Here is a 15,012-nt window from a genome sequence, read left to right as displayed (position 1 = left end):
TCTCTCTCTCTCTCTCTCTCTCTCTCTCTCTCTCTCTCTCTCTCCCCACTCCCCTACCACCTAGTTGTCTCTCTCCATCCACCTTCAATATCTATTTTATCTCCCCTTCTAAGTGAGAATCAAGCCTCTGCCCTTGGACCCTTCTTGTTACTTAGCTTCTTTGGGTCTGTGGATTATAGCATGATTATCATGCATTTTAAGGCTGATATCCACATCTAAGTGAGTACATACGATGTGTACATTTCTGGGTCTGGGTTACCTTGCTGAGGATGATATTTTCTCGTCCCTTCCATTTGCTTGCAAATTTCACAATGTCTTTGTTTTCAATTTCTGAGTAGTACACCATTCTGTAAATATAGTACATTTTCTTTATCCATTCTTCAGTTGAGGGACATCTTGGGTGCTTCTACTTTCTGGATATTATGAGTAAAGCTGCTATGAACATAGTTCTACATGTGTCTTTGTGGTATGGTGAAGCATCTTTTGGGTATATACTCAGGAACAGTACAGGTGGTTCTTGGAGGAAAACTATTCCCAATTTTTGAGAAATTGCCAAGTTGATTCCCAGTGGTTGTACAAGTTTGCACTCCCACCAGCAGTGGAAGAGTGTTCATCTTGTTCCTCATTCTCACCAGTTTTGCAGTATCTTGAGTTTCTTATGTTAGCCATTCTGACAGTCATTTTGATTTGCATTTCTCTGACAAATAAGGATATTAAATATTTCATTAAGTATTTCTTGGCCATGAGTGATTCCTCTGTTGAGAATTCACTGTTTAGCTGTATACCCCATTTTAAAATTACATTATTTGGTTTTTTGGTATCTAATGAATTGCATTGTTTATATATTTTGGATATTAGTTCTATGAGAATTGGTAAAGATCTTTCCCAATTTTGTAGCATTCTCTTTTGTCTTATTGATGATGTCTATTGGTCTCCTGTATATTGCTTTGATTATGTTTATGCCATATATTCCTGATATGTCTAGTGTTTTTTACATAAACAGGTGTTAGATTTTGAAAAAGGCTTTTTCAGTATCTAATGAGATAATCATGTTATTTTTTTTTAACTTTCAGTTTATTTATATGGTGGATTATGTTGATGTGTTTTTGTATATAGGACTATCCCTACATCCCAGGGATGAAGCCAACTTGATCATGGTGGATCCTGTTTTGATGTGTTCTTTGATTAGGTTTATGAGTATTTTATTCAGTATTTTTGCATCAATGTTCATAAGGAAAAGTGTGCTGAAATTCTCTTTCTTTGTTGAGTTTTTATGTGGTTTAGTTATTAGGATGATTATAGCCTCATATAATAAGTTTGGCAATATTTCCTCTGTTTCTATTTTGTGTAGGGTTTGAGGAGTATTGGTACTGGCTTTTCATTCCAAGTCTAGTAGGATTCAGTGCTGAAACCATCTGGCCTTGGGCTTTTCATTTTTCTTTTCTTTGCATTTCTTTTATCTTTTTGGTTGGGGGAGACTTTTAATGACTGTTTCTATATTCCTAGGTTTATACTTCTATTTAAGTGGTTTGCCTGATTTTGATTTAACTTTGGTAAGTGGAATCTATCAAAAATATCATCCATTTAATTTAGTTTTTCAATTTTTGTGGCATATAGAGTTTTGAAGTATGATCTAGTGATTCTTTTGATTTTCTCAGTATCTGTTTTACATTGCCCTTTACTTTCTGATTTTGTTAATTTGGATATTCTGTGTCTTTTAGTTATCTTAGATAAGGCTTTGTCTACCTGGTTGATTTTCTCTTGGTTCCATTGACTTTTTTATTGTTCTCTTTGTTTCTAAGTTACTGATTTCAGCCCTGGGTTTATCTCCAGCCTTCTACTCCTCTTAGGTGTGTTTGCTTCTTTTTGTTCTAGAGCTTTCAGGTATGATGTTAAATTATTGTATGAGATCGCCTGGATTTATTTTTGAAAGTCCTTAGTGCTAGGAATGTTCCTCTTAACACTGCTTTAATTGAATCCCATTAGGTTTGAGTATGTTGTACCTTCATTTTCATTGAATTTTAGAAAGTCTTTAATCCTTTCATAATTTCTTCCTTGACTTGGTGATCATCAAGTAGTGGGTTATACAGTTTCCATGAATTTGTAGGGTTTTGTTGTTGTTGTTGTTGTTGTTGTTGTTGTTGTTGTTGTTTATGTTGTCAAAGTCCAGCTGTAATCTGTGGTGGTCTGATAGATATATAAGGGTTTATGTTAGTGTTATTGTATCTCTGCTGAGTCTTGTTTTTTGACCCAGTATAAGGGCAACTTTGGAAAAGGTATATTCTTCTGTGTTTGGATGAAATGATCTGTAGATGTATCTGTTAGATCCATTTGATTCATAACATGCTAGTTTCATTATTTCTGTTTAGTTTCTGTCTCAGTGACCTGCCCATTGGTAAGAGTAGAGTGCTAAAGTTTCTACTATTAATGCACAGGGGTCAATGTGTAATTTAAGCTTTAGTGAATACAGGTGCCCTTTAATTTGTGGCATAGATAATCAGAGTTGATGTATCATTTTGGTGAGTTTTTTCTTTAATGAGTATGAAGTATCTTTCACCATCTCTTTTGATTAATTTTGTTTGAAAGTCTATTTTATTGGATATTAGAATGGCTACTCCAGCTGGTTTCTTGGGTCTGTTTGATTGGAAAACATTTTTGTGGCCTTTTACTCTGAGGTAATATCTATTTTTGTCACTGAAGTATGTTTCTTGTGTGCACTGGAGCAATGGATCGTGTTATTTTTGCATCCATTCTGGTAGACTGTGTCTTTTTACTGGAGAATTAATTTCATTGATGTTGAGAGATATTAGTGATTAATGATTGTTAATTTCTGTTATTTTAATGTTTGTGGTAATAGTGTGTGTGTGTGTGTGTGTGTGTGTGTGTTTGCCTGTGTGTCTGTGCATGTCTTCGTGTGTCTCTCTCTGTGTGCTTCCTTTTTTTGGTTTTGATGATATGGCCTTGTTTCCTGTGTTTTCTTGGGTATAGTTAGCCTTCCTAGGTTGGAGTTTTCCTTTCACTATCTTCTTGTGGATAGATATTTAATTTGAATTTGCCAAGATATATCTTGTTTTATGGTGATAGAAAGTTCTACTGGGTATAATAGTCTGAAATCTGTGGTCTCTTAGAGTATATACAAGCAAGCCCTCATGGCTTTCAGAGTCTCAGTTGATAGGTGAGGTCTAATTCTGATAGGTCTGACTTTATATGTTACTTGGCCCTTTTCCCTTGCAGGTTTTAATATTCTTTCTTTGTACTATACATTTAGTGTTTTGATTATTATATGGCAGGAGGACTTTCTTCTTTGGTCCAATCTGGTCTTTGTAGGCTTCTTGTATGTTTATGGCTAACGCTTTCTTTAGGTTAAGGAGGTTTTCTTCTATTATTTTGTTGAAAATAGTTCCTTTTCCTTGAAGCTGGAAATCATCTCCTTCTATTCCTATTGTTCTTGAGTTGTTCTTTTCATAGTGCCCCAGATTTCTTGGATATTTTATATCAGGAATGTTTTAGATTTAACATTTTCTTTGACCAGTGATTTCTGGAATGGAATCTTCTATGCTAGAAATTCTCCCTTCCATCTCTTGTATTCTGTGGGTGAGGCTTGCATCTATGGTTCCTGGTCTCTTCCCTAGGTTTTCCAGCTCCAGGATTCCCTAGGTTTGTGTTTTCTTCATTGTTTCTTTTTCTATTTTCAGGTCTTAGACAGTTTTATTCATTTCCCTTGCCTGTTTGATTGTACTTTCCTGTATTTCTTCAGGGGATTTATTCATTTTCTCTTTAAAGGCCTCTATTATCTTTGTAAGATTGGGTTTAAGGTCTTCTTCTTGTACATTGGCTTCCTTAAGATACCAATGGCTTGCTGTGGTGCCATAGCAGGGCTCTGTTGCTGGCATATACCCCAGCTCTTCTTGATTGTGTTCTTATGCTGGCCTTTAAGCCATCTAGTTATCCCTGGTGCTGACTGGTCACCAAGGATGCAGACAGAGTTGTGGGGTGGAAAATATGGCTCAGAGAATCAGATGTATTTTACTGGTGTTGGGTTTGTTTTAGGGAGAATTTCCAGGCAGAAGATTTGGGGGGGGGAACTAACCTCAGTGTTCCTGATGCCTGCCAGACTCATCTAAAAGACAGGCAGAGCCCTGTCCTGGACAAGGAGCTCAGCGGACACCATACAGCTCACCTCTGCTTGGGTGTTCTCCAGGGGACCTGGATGGCAGAATATTGTGGGGGAGGGTTAATCTGGGTGTTCCTGGAGTCTACAGACCTCCCTGGGAAGGCAAGCAGAGTTATGGCCCAGAGAGGGGAGCTCAGGGGACAGAGCACAGTTCCTTACCTCTGCAGGTTATGCCTCAGCAGACCAGGCAGGCAGGTGGCTGGGTGTGAGGAGTCTAATCTGGAAGTTCCTGAGGCCAGCGGGTTTCCTCAAGAACAGTCAGAGCCATGTGCCAGACAATCCATTAACACATAGATTAGAGACACATAGTTAGATCTTATTTGTAGATATTACTGCATTTCTAAAAGTCATTGATGATCTTTTTTCAGTGTAGCAGTTTTTACTTTAATTATGAAACCAGATATCTGAATCTTGGAAAATTTTTCCTATATAATTAATAAAATTATATCTATAATTTCTATTTTGAAAAATAACATTAAATGGAATTTTAAACTGATTCATATTAATCATCAACATTGCTATACAATGTTTTTCATTTTTATGTTTAATACATTATTTGAAATTCACAAAGGAAATAACATTGAAATCAAGTAGAACACATTATTCCAATGCCAATAACGATTAACCCCCTAGCCAACAAACAGAAACATCCTATCTCCCTGTCTTTACTTTTCTTTTGTTTTCTATTATTTTGTTGTTGTTACAAGACACTGTATACTTTGCGAAAAACACTGACATAGTCATATGAAAAGTTAATGTAGAATACATTGTTGGAAACCATTGAAAAGTAATAAGCAGCCCCTTAAAAACACAACAATAAATTTTCTCTGCACATTTAACTTGGTTGAAACACAACTGACATAAAATTGTCAGGTATTACACATGCCTTGTTTGAGGATGTAATCAATATGCTTCAGGTCATTTTCATCAGTGGAGAGGACCAAGAGTCTCTGGTGTAATAACTTAGTATCCCATGTCATAACAGTACCCTGAATTACCCACTGTGCAGTAGCAGATTTCTCTCCATAGACACCTACACTACAGCATGTCCTTGTAAAACCTAAAAGCACGGTGAGTTTTCCCTTTAGACAAAGATGTTCAGAACCAAGCCTGAGTGAAATGTCAGGTTCTGATCTCTGAAACCAGGGAAGAGTGTGTGCAGCATAATCCAACTACGTTTTTCCTGGCCAGAGTCAGAGATATTCAACTTGCTTCTGACTCTCCCCAGGCCATATAATCCCAAACAAATACGGCTCATCTGAGGCTTCTTTGTGAATTTTATTGGGAACACCATCAGATGCCTTTAAAATATGCTCAAATCGTCAAAGTTCTTTAATTTCAATGAAAATTTAATGTGTATAAATTACAGTGAATTTATAGACATCATGATGTTATTAACTATAATATTTGGGAAAGATTATTTTATAATTATGTTTAAATTGATGGAACACGTATATCTGCAGACTCCAACCAAAATGGAAAAGAATCATGACTAGAATGTACATATTAATTGCTATGATTAAAATAATATCTGAAGACTTGAGCAGGCAGCTATAACCGAAACGTGTTTAATAGACACAATGTCACACTTAATCTAAGAATAAGCCATAATGACAACTTTTAGCCCTTGCATTTTTCACCCATTCATTCTAAAGTGTAATTGTCAGCTTTGCTTTCCTATGCCAGAGAAAGTGGCTGCATCTTTGGGATATTTACAATTGGTGCAATTTATTGAGACAGATCCAATTCCTTTTTTATTTGTTTTCCCAAAGCACCCATTTTTTTACCTTTGCTGACCAGTGCAAAATCACACTCACTAATGTTTATAAAATACCACATTATTTTTAGATAGTGAATCCAAATGCAAGCACTGCAGGTTCTAACAGATAGGAGCTTGATGGAATCTGTCTTTGGATTGCTGCTGTCCAGACAACCTAAGCATGAGTTCCGTAAAACTCGGTGGCACTAAAAAATGCAAAGGAAAATGGACATGTGGTTGGTGTGTGTGTGTGTGTGTGTGTGTGTGTGTGTGTTGTAGTGTGTGTACATGTGCACACAGGCACTCATACATATTCATTTTGGAAATAGAGGCAAATGGATATTACTAGCAAATAGTGTCTCTATTTTAAAAGTTTCTAAAACTTCCATACCAAATGATGGAATCCCCCTCTCCATAACTACTCATTCATGTTAGGACAGTTTCATTAGATAGTAATCTTTACACGCAGCAATGGGATAAATGATTATATGCAATTGTGCTCATGTGTGTGTAGAGGCCTAAAGACAACCTTAGGTTCTGTTCCTTATTCCCTCTCTGCTTTTTAAGTCAGGGTCTGTCACCTGCCAGAAGATTACAGAATAGGCTAGGCTAGGTAGCCAGACTACACCAAAGATCTACCTGATTTTGGCTCCCATCAGTGGGACTACCACATCTGGCATCTTTGTGTTGGTCAACTTCAGGATAGTGCATGGTTGCTAGTCGGGAGTAGATTCCATAGATTCTGGACCAGTGGTTTTTAACCTGTGGACCGTGACCCCAACAGGGGTCTCATATCATACACCTTTTATATCAGATATTTACATTATGATTTGTAACAGTAGGGCATGTCTGTTAAGAAATAGCAACATAAATAATTTTATGGTTGTGTGTATCCACAACATGAGGAACTATATTAAAGTTTCACAGTTTTAGGAAGGTTGAGAGTCTTCCGGGCAATTACAAAGATTCTCTAACTAGACATATAGCAAAATTGGAATTCTGTGTATTAATATATTGACCTCCATTTTATTTTATTTTTAACCTGACAGGATGTACTGTGTTACCTGAACCGATCCCAGAATCCTAACAGGCTCAAGTAACTATCTTGCTTTAGTTTCCCTTGTAGCTAGGATTATAGGCTGTCATACCCCTACATTTAACAAAGGAAACATGTCAAAAAAAAATCCCAATTATCTGTACCGTACCTTAACGATTTTTCTAGAGTATACTCACATGAGTCTCTTTAATCACCCCAAAACTTTCTGACATTACAATTGCTACCGAAGTTGAACCTCCAAGAAGGTAAACAAATTATTTAGTTTTATAAAGGGTATATGGTATATAATACCAACATTGTGTAAACATAGGCACATATGTAACCCTTTTAAAGCATCCAAATAGGCCATAATAAATGACTTACAAAACTTACAAAGGGACTTAGAATATTTGAATATGACCCATAACTTCACTGATGCTTCATTTATGTAAAATCTAGCTTTGTTCCTGTGAAATTCATATATCAGCATATGATTTAGGAGAGCCTTAGGTCTATGAATATTTTTCTGTAGAATTAACTGAGGATACCTGTGTATCTAAAGAAGCAATTATAATTCAATTTGAATTAACAGCCAACTGCATGAAAGCCAAGAGATAAACTGCTGATAGAGTGAAAGCTAACTCTCCTGTTTCTACCTGGGGAGTTGGAAAATGTAGAGAGTCTAGAACAAGTCCTTATAACCAAGTCTGGAAAGGAGAATTGATTGGTATTGGGTGAGGCTTTTGAAGTGATGGATTTGAATATATGAGCATAGCAAGGAGAGGTTAATCAATCTAATCTCGACCAACAAACTGCCCATTTTATAAGTGAAGATCATATGCTCCCCTGAAGAGAACAGAATAAATAAATGAGTTCTTTGTGCTTCTGAAGAGTGATTTAACACCGAGGTGGAAACTTTGGTGGCCTTAGAAGTTTTTCGCTTGTTTATCTGTTTGTTTGTTTGTTTGTTTGTTTGTTTTAGTCTCTTGATAAATGGTCTTTGTAGCTCAGACTTCTAACATAAGTTGTTTAAGCTTATCTCCAACTAGCTTACAAGTAAATGAGGCTCAGACTACAGTTGTTTTACTTGGCTTTGACAATTACTGGAGGGGGGGTGAGTAATCCCTAATCTAATTTTCTAACTGCAGACCTGGCTGTCTCTCCAGTGGTGCACCCCAGATACTTGCTGTTTCTCCTGGCCATGTGCTCATGGTCCCTCTCCCCTCATGGTGGCTTCCTCCTCTCCTTTCTCCTTCTACTTCCTTTCTCTCTTGTGTTTCCTAACTCTTCTCTCTTTACCAACTCCAACCAAGTAACTGAAAATTCACCTACCTCTTATCCCTCCAGTAATTGGCTGCAGCTAATTTTATCTAGCCAATTGTTTTAAATCTAGGAACAAGGCTTACACAACAAAAGCCTATAAACATGAGAATTCACTCATAAGCTTGGACCTTCAGGTATGGATTTAGCATTACAATATATAGCAACAGATCAAACCTCAACACAGACTAGCTGAAACTTACTAGGTAGCATAGGTTGGTCCCAAATTCATGCTAATCATTTTACCTGAGCCTTCTGAGTGCTGGGATTACAGGCACAAGGCACTCTGTCCATGCTGAGTTCAATTTGCATGTGTATAATGCAGTGTGTAACATGCTCCAGCTTGCTATCAAGCCAGTGAGTGCTCTGCTGTTCTCTGATGTATGTCCTGACCAAAACAATGAAACTCTTCATCAAACCCTCCACACTCTGGCTTCACAAGAGCCTTGCTTACCATTTGTCTTAGTCAAAGATTTACTGCCGTGAACAGACACCAGGACCAAGGCAACATTATAAGAAGAATATTTAATTGGGGGTGGCTTATGAGTTCAGAGGTTCAGTCTGTTATCATCAAGGCAGGAGCATGGCAGTTTTCAGGCAGGCATGGTGCAGGCAGAACTGAGAGTTCTACATCATATTCATCAGAAGGCTACCAGTAAAAGACTGACTTGTAGGCAGATAGGATTGGGGAATTAAAGCCCACTCCCACAGTGACACACCTACTCCAACAAGACCACACCTACTCAAACACTATTTGGACACACAACTCCAAATAATGCCACTCTTTGGGCCAAGCATATACCAGCTATCACATTCTATTCCCTGGCCTCCATAGACTTGTTCAAACACATGAGTCTATGGGGCCATACCTAGACATAGCATAATTTAAAAAGTGCATTTAGTCCAGCATCCACAGTTCCTATAGTCTGTAGCAGTCTCAACAAAGTTAAAAATCGAAAACTCAAAGTCTCTTCTTAGACTTATCCAATTACACAACTGTAATCTCCAAGGCAAGACAGGAAACCACCTGAACGAAACCCAACCACTGCATCTCCATGTCTGATGTCAAAGCAGTCTTCAGATCTCCAGTCATATTTGATCTTTGTGGACTGCAACAAACGTCTTTTCCTGGGTTGGTCCCACACCCTGTTGGCAGCATTTCTCAGGAGATATCATATGGCTCTGGCATCTTGAAAATCTTGGAGTCTCCAAGGCAGCTTCAATGTTATAGCTCCTTGTTTCAGTATCTGAAATCCACACATGATCTTCTAGGCTCCTCCAAAGGGCTGGGGTCACTTCTCCAGCTCTGCCCTCTGTAGAACTCTAAGCTCAAGTTGATTCAATCCATTGCTGCTGCTGTTCTTGGTGATCACTCCATGGTACTGGCACTTCCAATATGCTGGGGTCTTCTGCTGCAACTAGGCTTCACCAATAGCCTTTCATAGGCTCTCTTCATGGTGCCAAGCCTCAGCTCCTTTGCATAACCCCTTCAGTCCTTGGCCATCAACTACAACTGAGGCTGCACCATCACCAATGGCCTTCCATGGCCTCTCACAGTGTCAAGCCTCAACTGCTCTTCATGACCCCTTCGTGCTTCAATACCAGTACTACCTGGGTGACTTACATATTACCAAGTACTGCTGTAGCATGCGGCACATCCTTGGCTATCTCTGGAACACAGCTTCTTTGTGCTCCCAGAAAACAGTTTCCAGAAGATTTCACCTCAACAATGCTGGTCTCTTCTTAATCATCACTAATTCCTTAGCTCCAGCTAACCAGCATCAGTTATCCCAGTAGTCCCGTCTGTTTTTCATTTTAAAGCCAGAGCCACGTGGCCAAAGCTGCCTAGTTCTGCTGCTTGCAAGAGTTGGAAAATGGCCCTCTTATTTTATTACACTATCACAAACTATCTCTTTTTCAACTCCTTTACTGACTAAGCTCGGCTGTCCTGGATCTTGCTGAGTAAATTGACCTTAAACTTAGAGATCTGTATGCCTGTCTCCTGGGATTAATGGCATGTACCACCATGCCTGGATCAAAACTTAGCTGAGTAGGCTGTTGCCCCAATGTCTCACTCTTTTAATTTGTAACTCCTAGAACACAGAATTCTTCTCCATTTCACTTCCTTATGCCCCTTTAATACTCAAACCATATATATACTATATATTTTTCTTTTCTAAGATTGCTATGCTTGTTCAAAATGCTCTTTATGAGACTTAACGAGAGAACAAAGTTTTGGTGGGCTTTTTTTTTGATACTTCCTTTGTCAATGCAATTAATATCAATCTCTTTACTTTAAACTCAGGTAAACTCTTCGGTCAAAGACAAAAACAGCCACGTTCTTCACCAAAACACACATGCGCGCGCGCGTACACACACACACACAAAACAAACAAACAAACAAACAACCCCTAGTCTCTATGCCAGATACTAAAATTCTTCTCCTCAGAAACCTCTTGGTACAGGTCTACACAGTTCAAATCATTCACAGCAACAAAGTCTTTCATATTCCTACTAGTATGTCTCATTGGGCCCTACTTAAAACATTCCATGACTTTCCAAATCCAAAGTCCCCCAATCCACATTCTTCCAAAGAAAAGCATTGTTAGGCCAATCACAGCAATATCCCACCCCTAGTACCAACTTCTGTCTTAGGGTTTTACTTCTATGGGCAGACACCATGACCAAAGCAAGTCTTATAAGAGACATTTCAATTGGAGCTGGCTTACAGGTTCAGAGTTTCAGTCCATTATCATCAAGGTGGCAGCATGACAACATCTGGGCAAGCATGGTGCAGGGAGAGCTAAGGGTTCTATATCTTCATCTGAAGGCTGCTAGTGGAAGACTGACTTCTAGGCAGCTAGGGTAAGGGTCTTAAGTCCATGTCCAAAGTGACAGACCTACTCCAACAAGGCCACACCTCCTAAGGCTGCCACTCCCTGGGCCAAGCATATACAAACCATGGACACAATGTCTAAAATTAAAATTTCATAGAAAACAAAGCTATTGGGTTCACAAGAAAATTACAACATATTCTACCCCCAGGAAGAACCAGAACTCACATAAAGATTTAGGGTTTTGTTTTGTTGGTTATGCAATATGAAATTAAAGTTCTATGGAACTCAAGGCATGATTTTTTAAAATGACTCATTGTGATTGGATTTGAAGACAAACTAATGACAATCTTACCCTTGGCTCACCCCAGCAAACATGACAGAATATTTCTGACAAGACCAAAATGAAGCTGAGAGGGATTGAGGAGCACACATACAGAGCCACCAAACACTTCCAAACTTTCAGAGAAGTGGGAACCCATAGGCAATTCTCTTAGCATATTGGGAGTTATTAATATCCTGCTTTGAAATTACCCTAGTTTACTTTGGAGCAGCCATGGGATAATTTTGTATTTTTAATTGCAGAGCTTCAAAAACTGGCTATTAAATTTTTTATTTTATCAGTAAACATCTTAAAATACTACATGAGACGTTGCAATCTATTTGTGTATGACTACAGAACTACACATATGCACAGGTGAGTGCATACACATATGCACTCATGGACACACGCACACACACACACACACACACACATGAAAGAGAGATGATTGTGGAGACCAAAGCCAGAAGGTCTAGCCCAACACCTTTAATGACAAGGAGTGTTCACCAAAGCACTTCCTTCTTTCAGCCTGTTAGAAATTCTTTTATTTTTTTTTAGAATTAATTTTTTATTAGGTATTTTCCTCATTTACATTTCCAATGCTATCCCAAAAGTCCCCCATAGCGCCCCCCACTTCCCTACCCACCCATTCCCATTCTTTTGGCCCTGGTGTTTCCCTGTACTGGGGCATATAAAGTTTGCAAGTCCAATGGGCCTCTCTTTCCAGTGATGGCCGACTAGGCCATCTTTTGATACATATGCAGCTAGAGTCAAGAGCTCCAGGGTACTGGTTTATTCATAATGTTGTTCTACCCATAGGGTTGCAGATCCCTTTAGGTCCTTGGGTGCTTTCTCCAGCTCCTCCATTGGGGGCCCTGTGATCCATTCGCTAGCTGACTGTACACCATTTCATTCACTAGCAAGATTTTGCTGAAAGGACCCAGATATAGCTGTCTCTTGTGAGACGATGCCGGGGCCTGGCAAACACAGAAGTGGATGCTCATAGTCAGCTAGTGAATTGATTCTCGATCTTACAGCACAAGCCATTGCTGTTCACATACTCTTTTTTAGAAGACCCAAGGATATTTACTTAGTATATTTGTTCTGTCCCACACATATCACTTCTTTAAAACAGAATCTAGATGGTTTGTACTCATGTCTTTTGGCCAAACTCATTTGGATCTTATATGTTCTCCTTATGTGCACAAACTTAACAAGTCCACTGCTCACTGAAGGCTGTCCTCTCTTGCTTCAGAACACACTGATCCCTCACAAGTGTCCTCCAACCCTAGCCTCCTTGCCAACCTCCCTTTCTGCTTTTGGTTTCTCTCGAAATTCTTTCTCAGGCTCCAGCTCCAGATTCCTCATCCTTCATTTCTCCATTGTCTTTGCTCAGGGAAGACAATCCTTTCCCTAGGTTCTCCTGTGACTTACTGGTCATAATGCAAATGCCGAACCCCTCTGCTCTTTCTTCTCTAGACTCAAAGTTCTCCAAACTTTCTCACCATCTTCACTGAAGTCCCCAAGTTCAACAACACTCCCCAAATGCCCTGCCTTCTCAGATGTTTCATTTGGAAACAACATCCTTTTCCCACTGTCTTCCAGAAGGAAACTTTAAAAGCATGGTTGACTCTCCCCTTCCTCCTGTCAGTATCCAATCTGTCACAGTGTTTCAGCAAATCTCCCTTCAGAATCTCTCTGACTCATCCCTTCCTCCCCAATCTGAGGCTGGCATCACTCTTGCATAGCCCCACATCTGCTTTGATGCCGCAGTTTCCTGCCTTATTATATTTCAGCCTCCATATCCCCACGCTTCCCTCCATTCTGCATGTAAATACCTAATTAATCTTCATGCATCTCCATGCCTCCTGCAGACACTGTATTCTGCTTCCTTCCTATTTATCCAGTCACATTGCCTTATTTCCCTCATCACTCACTTCCTCTGCCATCTGAACATCTCCTACCAAGTGGGGAGTGAGCAGTCCTCACACCAGCCTCTGCTTCCACCCCCCATCACACCCCGCAACAGTCTGTTCCTCTCCTTATTCAAATCCTGCATGAACTTATGGGCCTTTCTACCACCCCACCCTTTCCACAGTATGGTTGTTATACTTCTCAGCAAATCAGTCAATGCATAAAGATCTTCTTATCTGTGTAAGCGATTGTGTGTGTTTCCTGTTGAAGGCAGGAATCACCTCATGCATATTTTATATCCCCTGCAGCACCTAGCCCAGTGATGAACACAGTGCTGAGGACATGATGGATAGACTCATCTGACCCTGCCCTCCTGCTACCTTGTCACCTGTCCTTTTCCCCCTACTAGGAACTGTTGAGTGATCACCATCATTCTCACATTTCATTTCACACAGGAGACACAAGCTATTGGGAGAGAACACTCCTGCATCTCACCAGCATGCTTCAAAGTCTCCCTCTTCCTACATCAGAGCCTGTCTGGTTCTCTATATTAACAAGGACATCCATTCTTCAGTGTGCCATCGTGAAACCCTCTGCTTGTGCATTTGATTTCAAGTTCTTTCATAACCCACATTCTGCTGTACCAGCTGCTTCCCTTTGCCACTTATACTTGTGATCCCACCTTCTCTTCTCAAGTCTTTGCCTCAATCTATCACATACTCACTTAGGTCTTTGCCTCTATTCTATAAACACTCAGGCAGATTTTAAACTTCCCACTGGTGTCAAGAAGTGCTTGCTGACAGGAGCCTAATATAGCTGTCTCCTGAGAGGCTCTGCCACAGCCTGACCAATACAGATGCAGATGCTTGTGACCAACCATCAGACTGAGCACTGGGACCCCAATGGAGAAGTCAGGGAAAGTACTGGAGGAGCTGAAGGGGTCTGCAACCCCATAGGAAGAACAATATTGACTAACCTGAGCTCCCAGGAACTAAACCACCAACCAAAGAGGACCCATAGCCCCAGCTGCATATGTAGCAGAAGATGGCCTTGACTGACATCAAAAGGAAGGGAGGGGAAGTCCTTGGTCCTGTGATGCCCCAGTGTAGGGAAATACTAGGGTAGTGAGGTGGGAGTTGGTGGGGGAGTACCCTCATAGAAGCAGGAGGATGGAGGATAGGATAGAGGGTGTGCAGAGGGGAAACTGGGAAAGAGGATAACAATTGAAGCATAAACAAATCAAATATCCAATAATTTTTTTTTAAATCTTCTGGATGGACTTTGCACTCCTTCCAACTCACTGTTCCCTCTCCCTGTGACACAGTAAACTCCACATCTCATTTATGATCCCTTCTGTGACACTCTATTACCTAACAGGTATAAGGAGTAGAGATTACCTACCCATGAGACCTGCCCACTGCTTAATTCCCATGAAATTTATATTTCAATATCAGCCAAATCCTTTTGTTTCATCTCCTCACAGAACTTATACTTACTATCAGCTTTTCTCTTTGGTGTTGCCAAAGACCTGAAAAGATGCATCAAAAGGGAGTAGCTGTGTATTTTGAAGACGTCTGAGAGGATGTCACTGTCAGTTTGCAAGGACAATATGGCAGGAGCATGGGACAGCTCATGGACTTCTCAGAAGAATAA

The sequence above is a fragment of the Mus caroli genome, chromosome 6 (genome assembly GCF_900094665.2).
Source record: "Mus caroli chromosome 6, CAROLI_EIJ_v1.1, whole genome shotgun sequence".
In the NCBI taxonomy this organism is placed as follows: Eukaryota; Metazoa; Chordata; class Mammalia; order Rodentia; family Muridae; genus Mus; species Mus caroli.
This window is presented reverse-complemented; position numbering follows the sequence as displayed.